Here is a 6300-nt window from a genome sequence, read left to right as displayed (position 1 = left end):
AATGTGGGGTTGGAATAAATTCACTGAAACCATAGTACTTGTAACACTATAATGTTTACCTCACTCCCAGCCTTTAGGGAATTGCTCCTTCACCCAGTGTAGCAATATAATTGGTAGAGCTACCAGTCACAGTACTGCACAGTAGTAATACCTCCAACACACCACCCTCAGGGTTGGATATGTGACATGGATAGTTAATCATCACTTCCCATCTAATATTATTGGTCCAACGAATGACCAAGCCAAGTAAATCAGTGTCTGTCTCTGGGATAGATACATATAATGAAAGGAGAAGTTTGTCTTAGATAAGCTGCAAATGCTCAGGGACAAGCTGAGGATTTGAGAAACATCTGCTCGCTTTAGGCACTGAGATTACCAGAACATCCCTGGTTTCTGCAGCCTTTCCGTTGATTTTGTGTGTGTGTTTTTTTTTCTTTCCTAGTATCCCTCCAAAGCTTTTGTTGTTGTTGTTTGCTTAAATGAATTCTAATTATGTTTCTATCAATAAAAAGAGTCTTTGTTCTTGAGACTTGGCTTTCTTCCTACTTTTGGTGAATAAACTTTTGTCTTCCCTATGACTGAGTACCCGCTTTGAAAAATTGCCTAGTAAATAGACTTTTTTAAAATTTCTACTATGACATATTTTCAGACTTACAAAAAAATTCTATAATAATACAAAGGATTTTTTTAATACACAGATCACCCAAATTTTAACATTTTACCACGTTTGCTTCAATATTTTCTTTCTCTCCAAGTACATTACTTATGTATAAATTGAGACTAAGTTGCATACATGATGCCCTTGACCCCTAAATCTTCAGTGTGTTCTTAATAAAAACGTGTGCCTCATCTTGCATAATTGAGGTAAATAATAAAAACCATGAAATTATCATAGACAAATAATAGTATTTCAGATTTTGCCAGTTGCCTCAATTATGATCTTTATAGCAAAATAAAATCCTGGATCATACATTGTTTCCATCAGTCATCAGTCATATCTCCTTAGTCTCCTTTCATCTTGTATAATTTTTTTGGTGCTGCTTTTTTTCCTGACATTTTTGAAGATACAGGCCAGTTATTTTGTACTATACATATGATGCTGATTTGTCTCAATGCTAATGTGAACCTTGAACACTTGGTTAAAGTGGCATCTGCTAATTGCTTCATAAAGCTTGCCTTTTTTTCTTGTAATTAATATATATGTTTTGGGGAGGTACTTTAACTAAAATCTTTTGATTCTTCATACTTCCAACCCCTCATTTTTTTGCCTTCCCAGATATTTATAAATTATATCTTTTCTTTATTCTCACCAATTCCCTCTATGAATGATCATCTGATTTCTCCCACTTTGCAGTCCCTATCATCAGTCACCCATCATACAACAAATGTTCTTTTTCTCATGCCCAGTCTTTAACTAGAGTCTTGCTATGCAGTTAGAGCGTGCTAAGTGCTCTTTATCTGGTCTTTGTTATCATCTTAGGCACCTGGTCATCTTAGACATCTTATTAGGCACCTTGTCACTCATCTGCTAGATCTGCCCTTTAGCAATGTATTGAAACTAGCCAATATTAATGCCTATTTGTTATCTGTGGCTTTATCCTCTAAATAATTGACTCCACTTAACTAACTGTATGACTGTCTATCTGTAGCAAGCTCCTCCCCCAGTTTGTGTGTGTGTGTGTGTGTGTGTGTGTGTGTGTATGTTTTGTTTTTACTTTTAGAACTTCCCAGTCTCCTAGCTATCCCTTTTTTTAAATTTTTTTTAAAGATTTTATTTATTTATTTGACAGAGAGAGAGAGAGAGAGACAGCGAGAGAGGGAACACAAGCAAGGGGAGTGGGAGAGGGAGACACAGGCTTCCCGCGGAGCAGGGAGCCCGATGCGGAGCTCGATCCCAGGACCCCGGAACCATGACCTGAGCCGAAGGCAGACGCTTAACGACTGAGCCACCCAGGCGCCCTCTCCTAGCTATCCTAATCTAGCTACCCCTTAATATCTTTTTTCAGATAATAGACAAATTCCAGTCCTAGCTGCTCAAAGCTGGTAAATTAATAAACATGCAAAATATTATGGGACAACTCTATTGTCTGGCAATAATGATGATACTATTTCCAATAGGCAAACTTTGTATTGTACCATTTTGAAATTTGGATTTTACCATAAAATCGTGAAATCTAATTTATATGGTTATATAAATTATATGCACAGAGGAATGAGTGTTCAAGCCTGAAAGCTTCATAAAGAAAATTATCCAACTGAAGCAACAGGGATAATCAAAGCTTGTTTTGATTTCAGTTTCTGTATTAAATTCAGGACAAGATCAGAAACACTAGGATGGTGGAGGAGGAGTAGGAAATACCCTCCTTCTGCTAACCCAAGAAGAAAAGTAGAACGTAGAAATCAGAGAAGACTGTCTGTCACTATCACAGCAAGGATATAATAATAAAAAAAAACACAGCTCGTTTGGGATTATTTCTATAAGAATTTAGTAATGTTTCTCAAGCTGATTGAAGTACTTGGTGTTTATTATATTTATTTTTTATTTCCTTGTGACAAATAGCAGTACAACTTTGAGCAGCAAGTTTACCCTCTGGAGGGAAGCAGAAAAAGGAAAGTTAAAGAAAAGGGCTCCTATTCTAAAGAGTGATACTGATATTAGGAGGATAGAACAGATTATGTCCCTAAGAGCCTGAGGAAAGGCAAAAAAGGCATTGTATAGAGATGTTCTTGCCTCTCATCCTGTGTTTACCCATAAATGGCCCACAAGGGCTTCCTGATACCACTATGATTCTTCTAAACCCAAAGGATTATGGTTTCTTTATTCATATTTGTACTTCAGCCACAACATTATCATAGATTCCTGATTCTGTGTACTAGTCTTTAGAAAGTTTTATAGGCATTTTTCATATTAGTTTCCCAGCATTAGTGAAAAATATAAATTATATGTTTTTATTTTTATAGGGTTATTGTTACTGTACAAGTGAAGGGTTCTAAACACTTTATGAAAAGACATGCAAGAGTTTAAAGAAAACTGACACATTTATTATTACAAATTGCTGAAAGAACTACTTTAAACAGGTTATAAACCAAGTCACACCAGATCTGTTTATTCTAAACTATAGAATTGAACTACATATTGAAGGAAACGATCAGGGTAACTAGAGGATGTTAGGGTGGTTCCGTAAATTATTAGAGTTTGGGGGCTGATTTTTTGCCCTTATCTTTCTACAAGGGCATAGAAGGAAAACAAGCCAAATACCCAAATGAATGGCTGATACTCATAACTAGTCTCTTACCACTTGAAATAGAGTTTGCACCCAAAGTTACTAGAGAGCAACCTTATCCAGTTTTATATTTTTTAATTAAATGCAAATTCCAGCCTTAACTGTTAAGAAAATTGCCATATTATCAATATTAATAACATCCAGCCTGGAGAAAAATGTGAAGAGTCTTCATGATTGACTCTCCTTTGGCTGTCCAGAGTTCAGAGAGAAGACCCTCAAGGTGACATTAGTTCTCTCTATACTCCCTTTGGAGTTTGATCTCAGCATCCCCATTTGAGAGACCTCAGTCGCAGGTTTGTAAACCTATTGTTGCATTTTAATCCTTCTCAAATTCTAATTAAGTTATGGTCTTAATGCAAAGTAATTATATTTACTGACAGACCTATGATTAATGCAAGCCACAAAGCAATTAGCTGAAGAGAGACAAAAATGTGGTTAATATCATTGACTTACTGCTCCTAAGCAGAATTAACATTATCTTTGAAATGTGGGCCCTTCTACACAGATCATTGACATGGTTGTCATAGAAACTGTCTGTTTTGTCATTACTGCAGTCTCCAGGCATCTGTTCCAGGTTCAAACACTCATTGACATGTGCATTCATTTGGTCAGATAGGATGGCTTATCTCAGTCACCTTTATTATCCATGAATATGCTGACTCCCTTTAAATAATGAAACGCCACTTGAAAATTAGTAACCACAGATGTGTCAGAGTTAGAATTTTGGTTGACAGTTGCTGACAAAGATCACTGAGATAATATTGTGGCTAGTGTTACATGGATTTATTGCCAACTATAAATTATTTGCAATAATGGTAGACAGCCCTGGGATTTAAGAAATACCGGTTGTTTGGTTTTTTACCTAAGTGGAAGAATTCTTGGAATTATAAGAGTTTTTACAAATATGCTTGAATATAGCCCTAAAAAGAGTTTGATGTTGGAAAAATTCACCCCACTTCAAACAAATAATGAAATTATACAAGATCTAATCACAGAGAACTAGTAATGCTATTCAATTCCTCCTATTACTCAATGGCTTAAAGCTCCTAACTCTTTTGGCCACTGCTAGGACTATTTGTCATTAGCTTTCACCGTGACATTTTGAGCAAAATAATTCTTAATTTTGCAGGACTGTTTTTAACATTTTAGGGACTTTAGCATCCCGGTCCTCCAAACATTAAATACCAGTAGTAGTTCTCTGCCCCAGTCCCAGTAGTAAACAAGTATGAATATATACATTTTCAAATGTCCCCTGTGTTTGGAGCATGGGGTGGAGAGGGAGAGTTAGTACTACTTGTGGCTGGAACCACTGTAAAATTCTTAGCAAAGATGTCTTTTCTAGATCTGCCATTTTCTCAGCAAATCATTCTTATCTTGTTCTATTTAAATTGCTCAGATGTGAATCTCATATTAATTTCAAACTATAAGGTTGCAATTGATTGCCGTCAAGAAAACTACAAGAACATCAGGAAAAGAACAAAATGCAAAATTAAAAAGATTTGGGGGCGCCTGGGTGGCTCAGTTGGTTAAGCGACTGCCTTCAGCTCAGGTCATGATCCTGGAGTCCCGGAATCGAGTCCCACATCGGGCTCCCTGCTCAGCAGGGAGTCTGCTTCTCCCTCTTACCCTCTTCCCTCTTGTGCTCTCTATCTCTCATTCTCTCTCTCTCAAATAAATAAAAAAAAAATCTTAAAAAAAAAAAAAAAGATTTGGTACCCTGAAAGAAAACATAAAAAAATCACTAGGATAACAAATATTAAATAAAATAGTATAAAAGAGAATAGTTAAGGATTTATATTTCTCTCTGCTAAAAGTTGCAAATAAGATAGGAGTGGATTATTCATTAGAAAGAAATATAAGGTAAATAGATTGCAGGACTGAGAGTCTGTGTCATATATAATGGCAAGAGAGAAGAGATGGAAAACAAAAACAAAAACTAAGTGTAGGAAAAAAAAATTGCTGTCCTGTGTTAATGTTAAAGACTATAACATTTCTGTGGCCTGTATGACTGACCAGTATTCTGGATGACTGGTTTTTCATTACTGTGTTCATTACGTGGGATTAGCCAGAGAAATCATGAATTCTTTGATTTACAGTTAATTTTTTTAATGTTTTTTTAAGAGTTAAATTTTGATGGAATTAGGTGGTACTAGAAGCATAAGCTAGATGGATAGGGTGTTTTGATCAGAGTGAGATCTTTTAAGATTTCAGAAGCAGAAGACTTGGTGGGTGGTCCAGCATGCATCTCAGTGGTTGGGAGAATGGTGTGTGCATGGAATAATTGGGATTCTGAAAAACCAGAAAATTTAAAGGCTCAAAAGTCAGATAATTCTGTCACCTGGTCATTAAGTTTAGTGAGGATGGTGGTAGATATTGTAGTAAAAAGGAAAACATGAAGGCAGGAGCCATGGTGTTTGATGAGTAAATTGTAGTGATAGGAAGTTAAATAGATGCAGAGGAGGAATGGTGGAAGATGAAGCAGTCATGGTCCAAATGAGCCAGGAACTGAATGACTATCTTGAAGTTCCCCTGCTTCTGGGCTCTGGAGAAAGTGGAATTTGAGAGAATAAGAAGACAACACTCACTAGGGGAGTTTTGTAACGGAAGTAGTGCTTTGTCTGTCAGCAGTCTGCCAGGAAGAAAGCAGAAGTCTCTCTAGATAGTTCAAGGAAGGGATTTTATGTAGACAATTAGAGGCTTACAAAAACAGGGATGCTATTCTGTTCATTCAAGAAATTATTACAGAGAAAAAAATGAGGAAACCACTACTAATAATCTTAGCTGCCCGCAGACCTGAATTAGGAGATTAACAGAAGGAAGCACCAGTTCCTCTGGATATGCCTCATAATCCAGTCATCTGAATGCCAATTTACTGCTCTTCTAGTTTCCAAATCTTATATAAATGCCTCCCATTAGTGGACTCTAAACCAGAACTTTGCTGACAAATGAGTCTGGAGGTAATTTTCCCAGCCTCCATCCCTTGTGATACATGACATTGGCTGCTTAGCAGGTAGGA

Source organism: Eumetopias jubatus, unplaced genomic scaffold (genome assembly GCF_037043125.1).
Source record: "Eumetopias jubatus isolate StellerSeaLion01/CBP00866 unplaced genomic scaffold, mEumJub1_p1.0 scaffold_2, whole genome shotgun sequence".
NCBI classification, from domain to species: domain Eukaryota; kingdom Metazoa; phylum Chordata; class Mammalia; order Carnivora; family Otariidae; genus Eumetopias; species Eumetopias jubatus.
Note: the sequence above shows the minus strand (reverse complement) of the source record.